Below are 16,655 nucleotides of genomic sequence, written 5' to 3'. Positions count from 1 at the left end.
CTGTGGCACGCACTACCCATACACACCTAATAATAATAAATTAAAGATTTTAAAAAAGATATCCAAGGGGTTCCCAGGCTGGTGGTATAGGCCTGAAACCTAACTATTTGCCAAGGGCAGGTAGCACAATGCAAAGTTCAAGACCAATCTGAGTTATAGTAGGGCAAGTTCAAGGCCAGCAAGGTCTAAAACTAATATTACTATATACATATATAAACATACACACATACACATGTACCTTACACACACACACACACACACACACACACACACACACACACACATTACATATATACTAAAGGGGCATGGGGGAGCTGGAGAGATGGCTTAGCAGTTAAGAGTACTGGCTGCTCTTCCAGAGAACTCAGATTGGATCCCAGCACCCACACAGTGATCCATGACTCTCTGTTACTTCAGTCCCAAGGGATCTGGTGCCCTCTTCTGGCCTCTGTGCCCACCTGATCTTTGTGCGGTACACAGATACATAAAAACACTCAGATACATAAAATAAATAAATTTTAAAGGGGGTGAGGCTCTAGGGATGAAGCTCAGTTAGCAGTAGGTTGCTTGCCTAACAATGGTGGGGCTCTAGGTTCTGTCCCTAGTACCATTAGCAAGCAAACCCCAAATGAGATATCCTGTGGAAATACCCCTCTGACTTCCCCATCTGGGGTGGTTGTCAAGGTGTTTATGGTCCCTCACTTTTGAGAGTGGTCCACAAGACAGCAACCTTTCCGGTACCAGCAGTGACTACCCTGCCTAGCATGTTTTTGTTTTGTTGTTTGTTTGTTTGTCTGTTTGTTTGTTTGTTTCTAGCATGGCTTTGATGGGTCTTCCCATAGTAGCCTCCCATGCGGTGAGGGCAGGACAAGAAGCAAGTCCTAACTCCATCTGCAGCCAGAGCCTCCTTGCAGGCTCATCCTTCAATCAGTACTTTCTCAGAGGGAAGGACAGAGGGGCAAAGGGGAGGGGAATAGAAGAGAAGCCTGGCCTCTCCAGGGGTTCCTTTGTCCGGACACAAGGCTCCAGGGCAGCTCCCACCATCTGGCAGCCTCGTTGAAAGGTTCCAGGTACACCGAGTCACAGACAGCACGCATAGTCTCTCACCGTAGAACAATATACATTAACTTCCGGTAACAGACTGGCATGTTTGATTACAATTACGGCATGTTTCTCAACGTAAGGACTCTGAGAAGGACCTGTAATGTTTCAGGTGACTGGCTTGAGTTCACCAAGCCTGACAGAATTTCCGTGCTAGAAACGCCACTGGAGGAGGAGGGACCCGGGTGCCTTTGACAAAGGGCTCCTGGGGATTCTAGTAAGACCTTCCTTAAACCCTACAGCCTCAGGAAGGCGGTGAGTGCAGCCAGCCTCAGGGCTGGGGTGCTGAGGAGGCAGGGGTGGAGCTCTCCCTTCGGGCTCAGGAGGCCTTTGCAACAACGTTCCCAGGCTCATCCCTTGACCTTGTCCATCTCTCTACTTTTCTCTGCATCTTGGATGAAGCAGAATGAAAGACTGGCTTATCAAATTTGCAGTTGACACAAAGCCAGAGGGATTGTTAATAGAAAGAATGGCAGAATCAAGATTCAAAGGCATCTTGACGGGTCAGAATAATGGGCTGAAGACATATGAAAGAGGTCCATGTAAATCCCTGCACATGTGTGTGTGTTTGTGTGTGTGTGTGTGTGTGTGTGTGTGTGTGCGTGTAAATGTTTCATAAACATCAGATGTGATAGAGAAAGCTTTAAAAGCAGAAATGACTGCCAGGCAAGATGCCAGTTAGTGTTCAGAGCAAGAAAAGGGGAAATAAAACCTTAAATGTTTGGGAAACTGTATTGAATAATGTAAACAACGTGTGTACGGGGAAGGCACTGCCCTGTTCACCCACTTTACAGATGAGGTAACTGAGGCTCAGCGATGCTAACAGCCTCAGTGATTCGTGTAAAAATTTGGGGATAATGCTGTGTCCCTTTCTGCCCCATCCCCAACCCACCCCAAGTTAATCTCGATTCCCCTAAGCTAATCAAAGCAGGTTTTATTTGCTCCTCCGGAGCGATAGTTTGGAAAGTGACAAGCCATTCAAAGGCACACGGGGTAACTAGGGTAGAAGCTTCCTGCAACATTTCCCTCTTTGTTTAAGAGAAGCCCTGGTACCAGGGCCTGGTGGCACACGCCTGTGTGTTCCCAGCACTGGGGAGGTGGAAGCAGGGGGTCATTGTATGTTGGAGGTCAGCTGGAGTTATAGTGCCTGCCTCAAGAAAAGGAGGAGGGAGAGGAAAAGAAGAGGAAGAGGAGGAGGAGGAGGAGGAGGAGGAGCAGCAGCAGCAGCAGCAGCAGCCACTGTCCTAGACATAGCTGTCCCTGCTTGTCTTTCATCTCTAAGTGTTGTCAGCATGTGGGGTCTGGCAGTGGCTACACTGACTGACTTGGTGTTCGATAACCAAATACAGAGGCGTGGGCTGCAGAGGCGTCCCAAATCCAAGGCTTTCCTGACACCTGGGATTACAACATGGGAAAGTGAGCTTTAATGCTGGAAGGGACCACACGACCAATCACGTGGAACAAACCAGAGTGCCAAAGAGAGGAGGGAATAAGGCCTGCTCAAGAGCAGACAGAGGGGCCAGCAGAGGTGGGCACACCTTTAACCCCAGCGCTCAGGAGGCAGAGGCAGGCGGATCTCTGAGTTCGAGGCCAGCCTGGTCATACAGAGTAAGTTCCAGGACAGTCAGGGCTGCACAGAGAAACCCAGTTTCAGGGGCAGGGATGAGGGTAGGAGGAGCAGACAGGGAGAGGTGGGGGAGGGGGTTGGGGTGGGGGAGCAGACAGGGAGAAATGGTTTCCCACGCTACTGCATCCCTTCGAGCTGGAGAAAGCCAACCATTCTTCCTGTTCCCCAGAGCTGCTTGATAAGTTGGACCTCAGAGTGTTCAGGGCAGGGCCTTAGCCTTTCCCACTGCCATTGAGCTCCCTGGCTCTGGTAGTGCACTCACCCGAAGGCAGAGGAGCCCTCCACTGCTGACCCAATGAGAGTGAAACCCTCTAGAATCTATGTGCAGGGAAGTAGCCATTGTGAGAGACTAGAGGAAGGGTGTCCAGCCTCGCCCTCTGCTTTATCTTACTAAAAAGTCAGTGCTGTCAGACCCAGGTCTGAGAGATGACAACAGATGCAGGGGGACACTGAGCCAAAAGATGGGGAGCATAAAAGATGAGTCCTAGACGCTGTGTGATCGTTAAACTCATTTCTTTATTCAGTCGACAGCTCTGCAGGGAGCATCTGCCTCGTTCAAGGTGGAGGATGAAAAGCGTTAATGCAACAAAAGATTTGTTCCCCCAAGCCATGCAGTGTCTCATGCCGCCCGCCACTGTCCCGGGCCTGCAAGAATAAAAGCAGTCAGACGAAGGTGCAAACAAGTGGGTTTGGCTGAGACCCCTCTGGGTTTCCCCAACACGCTGAGCTACCTTAGCGCCAGGGCTGCTCATGTAGCGTGGGGCCTTTTTGTTCATGAGCCTTTTGCTTCCATTAAGAACCATAGGCCTCCTTTTAATGGGTGTTTTTCCTAATTTTATTTATATTATTCACTGTGTGTGTGTGTGTGTGTGTGTGTGTGTGTGTGTGTGTTAGAGAGAGAGAGAGAGAGAGAGAGAGAGAGAGAGAGAGAGAGAGAGAGATGAATGTGTACGCATGTACCACAGCATCAGTGATTCAGTGTTATGGTCAGAGGACAACTTTCATTCCTCGTGTGTAAGCTGGGAATTGAACTTAAGTTGTTGGACTTGGTGGCAAGCACCTTTACCCACTTAGCCATCTTGCTGGCCCAAGACCACAGGCTTCTTGATACACTGCCCAAAGCACCTAGTATATCAGAGGAGACCAGTGAATGTTGTGTGTGTGTGTGTGTGTGTGTGTGTGTGTGTGTGTGCGTGCGTGCATCTGTCTGTCTGTCTTTGAATAAAGAGGCCAGTTTCCTAGAATAAAGAGTAGAAGGTCCTCAGACCTGAGAGGACCTGAGGCTTTAGGGATCTAAATGCTTGGAAGACAGAGAGATTGTATTTACAACTTAAAATTCCTGTCCAAAATTCTTTGTTGAGCTTGAACAATACTATAGTCTCTCCCTCTCTGTAACACGGTGGTGAGGGCTCCTTTGTCTGATTAAGGGCTGTCAGGAGTGATTGATGGGTTCCCTCCGGACAGCCAAACCCGCTCTCCTCCTGACAGCACCAGCGATAGCCAAGCGGAAACTGACCCCAGCTGACACACTCATCTTAAAATATCTCTGTTTGCCTACTGCCGGGTAAAATAGCTGTCACACTGAAAGTAAGGGTCTCATTGAGGGTCGGGGGGCTGACCTCTCCCAGGACTGATGATGAAGGAGTCGGTGATGTCAGGGTTCAACTGAAGACCAGACCACAAGGACCCTGAGAAACTGGCCCTGGGTAGACCGTGTGCTGAGGAGCAGCTTTGTGGCTAGATCTTGAGACTGAGCCAGGACAAGCAAGACACTGTCACCAACAGCGTCAAGAAGCATTTACTGAACGTGTACTGCATTTTGTTTCGGCTCTCAGATCAAAGGACAATGATGCCAACACAACCCTTCCCTGTGGCATCTTGCAATTGGCTGGCAGTGTTGACACTAGCCATTGCTATAGCCTTTGAGGGGACAGGGGTTTTCAGCAACTGTAGATCAGGTTTGAAATGTGTCCCCCAAGGTGATCTTTTCAAACCCTCACCCCAGTGTCTCGTGACATGACTTTATTTGGAGATAAAGTTGTTGCCACTGTGTTTCTGATGAGGTCATTCATGCTGGAGCGGGCAGATCTGTATCCGTGTGACTGGTGTCCTCAGAATAGACATTGAGATGGACAGAGGCCAGCAGAACAGTACATGACAATGACAACAGTCTGAAATGCCACTTCTACAAGTGAGAAACATGGAAGCATACCACACCATGCCACGGGTGGCCAGTAAGCCCCCAGACACCGGCAGAAGTGAGAGAGCGTTCTCCTCACAGCTCACTATGCTATAATAAGGAGTCAGTGAACTCTGGGAGTTATTGAAGGTGAGGTCTCCTGATAGCTTTCGGATGGAGTGTGGCCCCGCTGGTCCCTTGTCTGTGGGGTTCAGTGGCCTGGTGGAATAGGCAGGCACATGTGCGAATCTTCTCTCCACTTTAGCGAAGGTAAAACCAAAACCAGCACCCGAAATCATCTCTATTCCCAGGCATGTTGTTGATGATATCTTGTTAGAACAGCCCTGGAAAGTTTGCAGGAGTCCAGGGAGAGTGGGGTCCGCAGTGAGGGATGCTTCTTGACAGGCAAGGTGACCCAGTTACTGCCAGTTCCTCAGAGAGAAAGCCAGGCAACGAATGCCCCATACTCTCCCTCACACCAAAAGTGATCACAGACAAGTGAGGGGTACTGCCTGAAGACATTCCTCGCTTTGTTGCTTTTGCTTCAAGGCAGAGTCTCCCTCTGTAACCCAGATTGGCCTGAAACGTATGACAAGCTGCCTGTCCCAGCTTGCTGGCGTGGAGAAGGGGGGGAGGTTTGCAGGTATGAGCTCCCACACGCACCTCAGAGGTTACTCTCTAGAGAGTGATTGGGGACCAACCCGACAGGTCCAAGGATTCAATCAGAAAGCTGGTTTAGGAGAAAAAAAATAAGAAATTAAACGACTGATCCCGCTTGTGGAGAACCCTGGCTTCCTGAGGATGCTGTAGATGGCAAGAGGGCCTGTGAGTTTCTTCTTACACAACAAAGAAACAGGTATGCAGGAAGCAGTTAGCTTACGGTGTCCCTTCCTGTATACTTGCTAAGGAATGGCTAGAAGGATCAAGGCCATCCAGATGGTCTGGAAAAGATCACATACATAACACTGTGGCCCACTGGCCTAGGACAGTGACATAGGCTAGAGACTGGGAGAAGGAAATTTGGGGCCCTGGCCTGGAAGTGGATGCCGCTTTGCTCCCTTCTCCCAGCACACTTGGGGGGGGAAGGGGGGACTGCACTGCCTGAGACTTCCCTGTGGCTTGGAGCTGTCCTCAGTGTGACTTGGAGGTGTCCTCTCAGTCCCTTGGTACCTAACTCTCCTCTCTGAGCCAGGGGCAAGCCTGCCTGCTTGTCTCTGTTTCTAAGGCACAGTGCAAGTCCTCAATAAATATTTGCTGATCAAATGAAAGAATGAGACCCCAGAGAGGGGAAAACACCCTCTCCCCTTAGAAAAGGCTGGGTACATGGGCAGCAACGTCAGGCCAGTAGGATGGCATGAGCTAACAATAGCTTCTAGTAGGGAGAAACCTCTCCTCCGCCAAGCAGTACCTCCTTCGCACATTCCCAGGCTTGCCGTAATGTAGCAGGGCACCAGGGCACCTAGTACAGATGGGACCAGGGAGATATAACCTGGGAGAGCAATCCCATCCCTACTATAGACTGCAGGGCTTCCTGGGTACCGTCACTCAAACCCATTGTCTCCAGACAGACACCCCCCAGGACTCTCTGTGCAAAGAATTCCCAGAGCTCAAAACCTGCCAGACGGGCTGGAGACGGGCCAGTAAGGGTCTTAAGAAGAGGGGTCGCCCGTTTTAGCAGACAGAGCAACAAGGAGAAGGGGCCTGCAGACGGTCCTCATCTGCGTGCTTGACCACAGACTCGTTCCTCTCCATCGAGAACAACACTGAGGCTTTAATTATAGCTTGTCACTCATGTGCCTTCCCCAGAGAGATGGTCAAGCCGGACCAAAGTGAGGAAAATAAAGCTCTCAATTCAGATGGCTCATCCTGACGGTCAAGTAATTTCTAACTTACAACAATAATATCCTGATGTAACGGGGTGGAGCCTCCTGAGGGCTAAGCCCTCCCTGGCTCTCTGGAAGCCTTTTTGGTAACCTTCCACCCAAGATGGGCTTGGGTAGCCGCCTCCTTTTCCCAGCCAGATAACAACTGACTTATGGTCACCGAAGCTTGCATTATGGTGGACTCTTCTGTCCCTTTACAGATGCCTCAGAGGGGAATATCCTAATACTAATAACAGTTTATCATCTTCTTCTACTGGGAGCTAAGACCTAGTGTATTGTTGTATCCTCTTCATCCCCTGAAGCAGTCATAATCTGGCTTTGATTATCATATGCTTTTAATAAGGAAAATCCAAGACTGGGGAGCTTTCTTAAGGTCATGCAGCCACAGGCGAGACTAGAACCCAGATGGTCCGATATCAGAGCCTGATTGTTGAGTCCCTGTGCTATCTCTTTATGCTTGCCCTAGTTAAGGGCAGAGGAAGTCAAGGTTTGTCTGTTCGCCTCTGCCAAGCAGCACAGATTGCTCTTGAAGCAGTCAGCAAAGGGCACAGCCTCTCATCGTGGAGACAGGTTGGCCCTGAGCCCCGCCAGGAGCCTGGAGTTGTCACTGGACATCAACAGCAGCTTCCCTAGCTCCTCTGAAGGGGACTGGGACAGGTGTGACACAGAGAAGCTCAGCGGGACCCAAACCTGCTAGAGTCACCCCTGGAGGCCTCCTTGAGACAAGCTGGAAGAAGCTATTTGAGGTCACCTGCATAGCTCTGGGTTACTCCTGGTTTCACACTGAGGACTCTCTACGGAAAGAGACTTGGTGCTGATGGAAGAGGTTGGGAGACGCCCGCTGCTGCTTGCTCGATGGGCAAGGACACCTAATCTGGGTCCTAGCTCCTGGTTTGCTATTTACAGGGTTCCCTCCTGGTCTCCTGTCCCTCTGAGCCCCACTTCCTTCATACAACTCAAGTGACATCCTCTGTCTGGGTCCTGGGGAGATTCAGAGTATGGTGTGTAGACACTTGTCCCTGCGCACACCTTCAGTAGCATAATTTGGAAGTGGGGAGGGAAATATCCCATAGCCTGAGGACTGGGTCTCAGCCTCTGCACAAACCCCTGGGCCCAAGCTGTAAAGTGCACAATGGCCCTCAGGTCTTCAGTTCATTGGGTGGAAGACTAGAAGGGTCTGTCTGGTGTTGGCTATTTCCACCCCTCTGACGAATCCCAGCAGGATCAGCCATGGTCGTTTACCTTCTCCTTAAGGTGAGCCTCAGTAGAGACAGACTGTTCTTGGCATTTCAGCTGCTTTCTTTGCTTCTTCCAGTGTGGGCAGCAGAGCCCCAGCACATGGTCGCTGCTGGGCACTGAAAGGACAAAGTCTACAATGGCCATTAGGGGCCAGTCCCCCTGGGTTTGTATTCCCATGCATTATCCGCCTGAGCCCAAAGTGACCGCTGGTCTTGACAGTCACAGCTCAGGTTCGCCTGCCTAGTGCTAGGCTTCCATTAACTCTTGGGTCTTGGGTGCTTACACTTCTTGGAATTTCCCATTGTCTGGACCATTCCAGCCGTTTGCCTGGTGACCTCATTGGAGGTCAAGTCTAAAGTGTGGCTAGCTTCATTTGGCTCTGATTCTCTTTAGGACAGACTGGTGACAGCTCCCAGCCTGCCTCACTGTGCTCCCACAGGAGCCTGGCACAGTTCACATACAGCTCCCATGGTGTGTTAAGGTTTATGTTCATCGTGTATACTCTTGTCACAGAGGGAGATCGGTCACAGGCTCAACACATGAGCAAGAAAACCTGATCAGACAAGCCGGGTCTCCCAGTGCTAGAGGAAGCACCCAGAACCCCTGTCCGCTGCTCCCAACCACTCTGATCCCCTCCATACAAGTGTCCCCTGGTCAATCAGGCACACAGAGCTGCTCCTGTCCCCTGAGGAGGCTACAGAGAGGCTCCATCTGGACCTGGTGAAGGCTGAGCCGATTCTAAGACTACAGGGTCAGGTTACCGGGAAATCTGTTCAAATAACACATTATAGTTTTATGAATCCTGCTCCTTCTGTTGTCCTCATTGAAGCGGTGAACGCCCGGAGGCAGCCAGCCCTCTTTCACAGACACATTTGTCATGGGAATTGATTTAAAAAGAAATCAGGATGATGGCTTGATTGCTTTTGTTTGAGGCAGGAGGACAACTGCCACCTGCCTCTGCTGTCCTGGGCTTGGCTGGACTCTAGGAAGCTCTGACTCTTTGTCCCAAAGCAGGAGTGCTTGAGAGAGCGCCCTGGGGAAACTAGGAAGTGAGGTCCTGGTGTGAGCTGGTATGGCTCAGAAGTGGGGTTTCTGGAGCTGTGGCCTTGGAGCAGTGAAGGATACAGATTAGAAGGGGGCAGAGATATGTCCCTAGGGACCCCACATCTCAGGGTCAGAAACCAAGATAAGGACACAGCTTAGTTCACGACTCAACAGAACCTTGAGGCACTAAAGCAAACCACAGGAAGGAGAATGTAGTAAAACAGGGTGATCATAGAGGCTCTCCGTGCCCCATAAGTGTGGGAATAGTCACTACTTGTCCCCTACCCTCCAGCAGCTGTTACCTTTGGTCACCTGTGAACAAGATTTCATTGCCCTCAAATACTGGAGACCACCACGGTATTTGGAGAAAGGACTCGCATGGGTGTGCAATGATGGTAGGAGGAGCCAACACCATCCGCTTCTGGACAGGTAGATGCAGCAAGAAAGAATATCAGCTACCATCCTCAGCCATCGGATCAGTGAGGAAAAGGAAAGGTTGCCAGGGCAACCTTGACCTTCAGCAAGGAGATTAAGGCCTCTGTCCAGCTATTTTCAAAGCCACCTTGCCCTGAGCCTGTTTTAATTTCTTGTGTCTTCTGGAGGAGGCCTGCAGAGATCCTACAGTGCCCCCACTGTCCTAGACAAGACACAGGTCCCAACAAAGCCACCTCTGAAACACATACCTCTCTCACCACCGCAGAGTGTTCAAACCCCAGACTGGGAGATGAAACACACTTGCGGGGAGACGTACGAATTTACCTCTGGTTCCTCCACACCCTGCCCAAACTTACTTCGCCATCCGCACTGCACCAGCTGCAGGGGCACTAGGCTGTAAGTCTAGCTCAGAAACTTCTAAAGGGCATGCGGTGTGACAGCTGCAGTCAAGGGACTGAAAGAGGGTGTTGGAAGGACCCAGAGACAGGCAAGCACAGGAACCCTGGCATCCCAGGGTTCTTGCCAGGGTAGAGAGGTGGAACTGGAAGCTTCCTCAGAGAGGATTGGTGGAGAGTAGTGGGAGGAGCTAGAAGGTCTGGGGGTGTGGCCTTAGGAGAAACCAGGAAGTAATGTGATGTGGGTCAGTATGAAACAGACTCTAGAATCAGGAGGCAGCCCTAGAAGGACAGGAGGAAGGGATCCTGGGGCTGAGGAAGTTGGAGAGCAAGACGAGTTTGGATGAACTTCCACGTCTACATGCAGCACAGAGAGCAGGTCTATGATCCCTAATAGGTCCAACGTTTAGGGTCCTCTCCTGTTTACTGATGGTTATTCCCTTGTTAGCCATTTGCTACAAAGGGTCTCTCAAACCAGGCATATTTTTAAGTCTCTTCACAAACCCTGGTGGCCAGAGCAGGAACTGCAGATGGACTTCCCACAGATTGACCATCTCCAGGTCCCAGTAGGATTGGGTTGCATGAATGATGTGGCCTGGGACTTCATGGCTCGTTGGGAGAACAATAAAGGAGAAGCCCAGTGCTACGTGGGCCTTCCTCTCTGAGCAGAATACCACAAGAGGTTCTAATCGCAGACCTCCCTCTTTGTAACCTATCAAGATCTCATCTGCTTCCTTCCGACCCTGCTGGAAGGTTAGGGGGGTGGGACTCTCCTTAGCCCTCTGGAAAACTGGGCACCCAGTTCACAAGCTTTCCAAATCCTCTCCTAGCTTCCCTGCCCTCCGATGCATAGATAATGGGTTTTGGCAGGGGATGGACAGCAACCTCAGGATTCTCTTTGGGTAAGAGGGGCCATCTGGAATAACACACTAACCATTTTGGATCCTGGTGCACCTAGCCAAGTGGTAATATGATTTGTGCACTCTCCCTGGGACCATTTCCACAGGTGTTAAGGCGGCCATTGTCTTAGCAACTCTGTGCTTTGCAGAATCGAACTCTCCTAAAGAGGCAGGAGAGTGCCAAGCTTCAGGAGAAAATGGCGGCACGTTGACAAGTCATCTTTCCGTCCTATCAGCAAGGCAGAGCTCGAATGACAAAAGCAACAGAAACACAAACTGGAAACCAAGGTTGGCACTGCAGGACCTACTTGTGTAACAGGAGTGCAGTCTGAGGGAAGGATGGCTAGGGGTACGGGTGAATTCCTCCATTACCAGGAACAGAGGAGAAGGCTACCTCATACGTATATGCACGCACACACACACACACACACACACACACACACACACACACGTGTACACACAAATGTGCATATGCATACACAGGCAACACTCTTGTTCCTACTGTTTGTACAACCCCTGTGTTACTGTAAACTGAAGGTGACCGGTAAGTATAGTGGGCGAAGCCTTTAGAGCTGGACTTTGGAACCAGTTTGACCTTCACTTACTGAGGGTGATTCTTTTTTTTTTTTTTTTTTGGTTCTTTTTTTCAGAGCTGGGGACCGAACCCAGGGCCTTGCGCTTCCTAGGTAAGCGCTCTACCACTGAGCTAAATCCCCAGCCCCACTGAGGGTGATTCTTGTTCTAGGCAGTGTTCAATGTCTGTGAGCTAATACTGCAGACAAGCCACTGCAAACGCCAAATGGCTCAAGTCCATAAATGTTTATCCTGTCTCCTGGATCCCCAGTTTCCCAAGAGGTTCTGCTGACGTGAGTCAGGCCCATCTTGGCCAGCTCACTCACATGTCTAAGTCAAATAGTAGACTGGCTGGCTGGTCCGCAATGCCATTAATGGGAGAGCCCAACTTTGCTCCCTGTGGTCATTCACCCTACAGAAGGTTGGCCCAGGCTTGTTCCTGTGACGGCAGTTCAGTCCTGGGCTTTTCAGCCAGCCCTGGGACTGCATTCAGTTTGCTGAGATGCTATTGCAACTTTGGTGGGAGTTACGGAAGAAGAGGTTGTAAGGCTATGGAGTTGATGGCAAGGAGACATAGGATGGCAGGCAATTCAGGCTCTCGATCTAATCGCCTGCAGCGTCCTCTGAACCCAGCACCACTGCTTCTGTTTTCTCTTTCCATTACAGTTGTGTGTGTGTGTGTGTGTGTGTGTGTGTGTGTGTGTGTGTGTGTGATACATGTGGAGATCAGAGGTCAATCTCAGGTGTCATTCCTCACGAGTCAGCTACGATTTTTCTTTTAGATGGGGCCTCACTGTCTTGCCGACCTGGAACTCACCAAGGAGGTTAAGTAGGAACGTCCAGGGATTGGCAGGTCTCCCCTTCCTCAGCACCGGGATTATAAACTCACACCCCATACTTGGCTTTTCTTTTCTAACATGGATTCCGGGATCAAACTCAGGTTCTTATTGCTTTCAAGACAAACACTCTGCTGACTGTACTATCCTCCCATCTGCCCCCCCATTGTGTCTCTTTTTATATCTATCTGTCTCTGTCTCTCTGTCTGTCTCTCTCTGGGTCTCTCTCTCTCTCTCTCCCTCTCTCTCTCTCGGTCTCCAATTGAGGCAAAGCATAGTTTACAGAACACTAAGCTCAGCTTTTAGGGGTTAGTTTGTTTGTTTTGTGTAGTGGGAATTGAACCCAGAGTCTCCCATGTACCAAACAAGTAGTCTATGACTGAACTGTACCTTTATAATATAGAACAATGGTTCTCAACCTCCCCAATGCTGCAACCCTTTGATACAGTTCCTAATGTTTTGGTGACCCCTCCCCCAACCATAACATTTCTTGTTGCTATTCCATAACTGTAACTTTGCTACTGTTGTGAATCATAATGTAAATATTTGTGTTTTCCAGTGGTCTTAGATGACCCCTGTGAAAGAGTCATTTGAACTCCCAAAGGGGTCATGACCCACCAGTTGAGAACCACTAATCTCTCTCTCTCTCTCTCTCTCTCTCTCTCTCTCTCTCTGTGTGTGTGTGTGTGTGTGTGTGTGTGTTGGAGGTGGAAGAGGTGTTTCTTTGATATTTTTTTTAAAGAGTCTCAAAATGTAGTTGTTGTCATCAGTCTGTGCCTAACTCACAGTTATTCCTTTTTGTACAAAACAGTCTTTCTTGGGTTTGGTGACCTCGTTTTCCAAGCAGTTTTTTTTTACTCCATTTTGAGAGAGGAATATGACTGTAACTCTGGGGTGGACATAAAACTACACCATCGCTGAGGCACCATCCAGTCAACACAAACTGATAAACAGCTTAGTCCTAGGAAGCAAAAGGAAGTCACCTTATAGCCTTACTGGTTCATTGAGAAGCACACGGACCTATTAAAATTCCATCAGGGAGTCCAGGCCCAAGAGCCTCTCAGACACCCCAGGCCAAGACGTAAGTACCACTCCTCACCTGGGATCCAGAGTCATGCTCACCTAACACTGATGGAACAATACCAGGCCAGCTTATTACCAGGTACCTCTGGTGTGTGGTGTGCCAAGGACTAACAAACAGCACTGCCCAGCTGTCCCTGGAGCTTCAGCCTGGGGCCTGCCTGCCCATCCACCCGTTCGCCTGCCTAGGACTCACCTGGTATTTTCCACTCGGGACCCAGTTCAGCCTTTCAGCTCAAGTTGCTACTTCTCTGCCGCCAGCCACTCCAGGAACTGCTCCCCAAACCCATCTGGTTCCTTATCTCTTCAATACAGACTTCCTCAGCCAACTTTCGAACTCAGCTGTAGCCTCTTTAAACGTGTATGAACCCTGCAAGATGCACACATGCATAACTGTAGATATACTTAGTGTGTGATGTGTGATAGGAGGGCTAATGTTAATTAATTAATTAAGATCGGAGTAAAAGAGCCTGCATTCGCCTCGGCCAGATTACCAAGGTAACTTAGGATTACATAGCAAGTTTCTCCCGTCAAAAGCTCCACACCTTGTGAATGTAGTTATTCAATAAATCCTGGTATTGTAAAAAGACACAAATGTGTTTATCTGTGTTCCCAACATGGTACGTTCGTGACAGTTGCCCAGAGCACTCTCTAATTCCTGGGCTCAAGTAATCCTCCTGCCTCAGCTTCTGAGTAGTCAGGATCTCAGATACCTGCTACAATGCCCAACCATAATTAATCATGATAAATTGAACGATGATGGAATGGCATTTGGTACATCCAGACTGCTATAAAATTATTGAAGGACCCTAGTTCTTACTGCATAAGAACTATTAGAAGGCTTGGCCTGGTAGAAAGTAGGTAGGCAAGGCTAGGCCAAGTTCCATTCTCCACCACAATTCTCAGGAGGAGCAGAGACAGGACATTCTTGAAAATGTAAGTTGTACTTACTGAAAATGTACTGACTGAGAGTCACCAGACCCTCTGGTCCCAGATAGAGCTCGAAGGCATGTCATACAAGTTTAAACTGTAAACTTAGTGATGTAACTGGTACCTCTGAAAGTGTAAAAACTGCTTCTTACAGTCATTGGGGGTCGTCTTTCATCTTCCAGTTACTCTGACACAAGGGGCTGATTGAAGGTCAACCCCGACATGCCAGAGATTAAACCTCTTGTGTTTGCATCGAACTCCATTCTCGCACCTCACTTGTGGGGCTCCTGGTAGTTAAGACTCACTGTTAGCCTTACATTATTACCTATATCTCCCCAAATACTTAAATGCCCACAGATAAAATCATACTTACAAGTTACCCCTCATTTTTCTACCAGTCCCTGGCAACCAGCCACTATCTGTTTTCTGACCTCCAACTCTGGACATTTTGTATAAATGGAATGTAGCTTCTTGACATTGTTTACAAAGATGTGTGTGCATGTGTGTGCTACATCACCAAAGATATAGTATGTATCTATCCTCGTTCCTTCTTCATGGCTGAATAATATTCCTTCACATATGTGCCACGGTTGATCTCTCTGCTGTCAGTGGAGGAACATCTGGATGAACATCCGGGGCCTTCCACTTTGGGTTAGTGTAACTAGGGTAGGTATACCATGTCCACGCAATTACCTGTTTGAGCGCCTGTGTTCAATTCCTTTGGATCAATTCCCCCAAAGAAAGTACAATTGCCAGACCATATAAGAATCCCATGCCTGACTTGTCTGAAGGGCCCAATTTCCCATATTTTTAAAAGAATGGCTAAAGCAAAATTACTCTGTGGGACGGCTTAGAGAAAACGTATATCAAGTGTTCTTCCGAGCACAACCTCAGCAAATGGTTTATGAAACTATCCCTCTGTTCTTTAATTCAATAACCATTTATTGAGCCCAGGATCAAAAATTATGTGAGACACTATATAGATATATGGATATATAAGGTATAAAACATCTATAAAGCATATGTCTGTGTTTTCATAGACATATGAATAGGCCCCGAGGGTCTCCTCTGGCCTGCACTTATGATACTTCCCCCTGTGCTCCTGGCCTGCTGTATCCTTCACAAACTGAAGACAAAAGGCTCCTTCTTCCTCCCTCCCCTGGCCCATTCCCCAGGAGGGTGCTGGCTTCATCACTCCCACCTGAATCAGCCTGGACCACCTATTTCAGATCTGTCGGCTCTTATAAATGTAGCCACACACCCGCAAAGTGAGATAGAACGGCAATGTGATTAGTGTGTGTGTGTGAGTGTGAGTGTTTATGTGTCCCTGTGTCATTCCTTCTGTAAAGATTAATACATCACAGCAAACACTTACAAAAGGAAGAGAGAGAGAGTGAGAAAAAAAAAAACACACCCGGGTCCAATTCTCCAGACATTCAATAACCAAATGTCATCTTCATGGTAAGCAATAAAATAAAAATATATGCTTAGCAGGGGAAATATAGATATGATGTATATTTTGAAGTTGGATAGGGGGACAGTAGCATAAAAATAACACCCGATAGCAATTCCAGGAGAGAGACCTTTTTAAAGGGTGGCATTCCTTTGGGCTGCCGTTTCTCTAATGTCGCAGTGTTGCCAACAGTAACACGTGTTGGTTTAAAGCTGACGGGAGTTCCTAGCATAATGAGGGCATGGGAGTCCATGCTGCTGCTCCTATCGGAGGTAGCTAGTCTGTCTCCCTCCACCCCGCCCCACAATTCCCCGCGGACAGCCTCTCTCCCACGCTCGGTGGACTGCTTCTTACTGATTCCTTCTGAAGGAAGAAGCCTTCCTTCTCAAAACTTCTTCACAGGCCTCATGCCTCCAGTCTCCACAGCGTGCCTCTGGGCCTGAGAGAGCTAGTATCGTTACTGTAATTTTATAGATCAGGAAGTAGGTAGAGACCACAAAGTCGTTATTAAACCTAGGAGTGTGAAGTCACTGGCCCAGCTCTTCATCCTAGAAGAAGAGTCTTTTTTTTTTTTTTGGTTCTTTTTTTTTTTCCCCTTCGGAGCTGGGGACCGAACCCAGGGCCTTGCGATTCCTAGGCAAGCGCTCTACCACTGAGCTAAATCCCCAACCCCAAGAAGAGTCTTTTTTTCCTGCCTTAGAAACTATAGTTTTCTGCCCCTGCAGCACCGAATCCTGAGAAAGATTTCCACATTAAAAAAAAAAATGATGACCAGTGGAGAAATGGATCAGAGGTCAACAGTGCCTCTGGGCAGACACGAGTCCTGAGTTCAGATTCTACCACTCGTGTTACAAGCTGGGCATGCCCAGAGTTCCAGGGCTGCAAGCAGGGGCATTGCTGTGGTTTGCTGGCTGCCAATCTAGTTGGAAAACACGAGTTCCAGGTTGAGAAAGAGACTGCTTCAAAGAAATAAGGCAGAGA

General features: G+C 48.9%; 1 long non-coding RNA gene across 5 annotated transcripts; it reads right to left on the bottom strand.

Moving 5' to 3' along the window:
* Positions 1–3,224: 3,224 nt before the first annotated feature.
* On the bottom strand, positions 3,225–13,652 carry LOC102557529 (uncharacterized). Of its 5 annotated transcripts, none has more exons than XR_015631922.1 (5): positions 13,488–13,605; positions 9,376–9,494; positions 8,033–8,160; positions 4,348–5,637; positions 3,225–3,373 (listed from the first exon to the last, which is right to left on the bottom strand). It is a non-coding gene; the product is annotated as an uncharacterized LOC102557529 (long non-coding RNA). The 5 variants fall into 5 exon arrangements; XR_015631923.1 differs by having other exon boundaries at positions 8,033–8,145; XR_015631920.1 differs by lacking the exon at positions 9,376–9,494 and having other exon boundaries at positions 13,488–13,652.
* Positions 13,653–16,655: the final 3,003 nt, after the last annotated feature.

The sequence above is a fragment of the Rattus norvegicus genome, chromosome 10 (genome assembly GCF_021556685.1).
Source record: "Rattus norvegicus strain SHRSP/BbbUtx chromosome 10, alternate assembly SHRSP_T2T, whole genome shotgun sequence".
In the NCBI taxonomy this organism is placed as follows: domain Eukaryota; kingdom Metazoa; phylum Chordata; class Mammalia; order Rodentia; family Muridae; genus Rattus; species Rattus norvegicus.
Note: the sequence above shows the minus strand (reverse complement) of the source record. Positions and strands in the feature narration are given on the sequence as shown.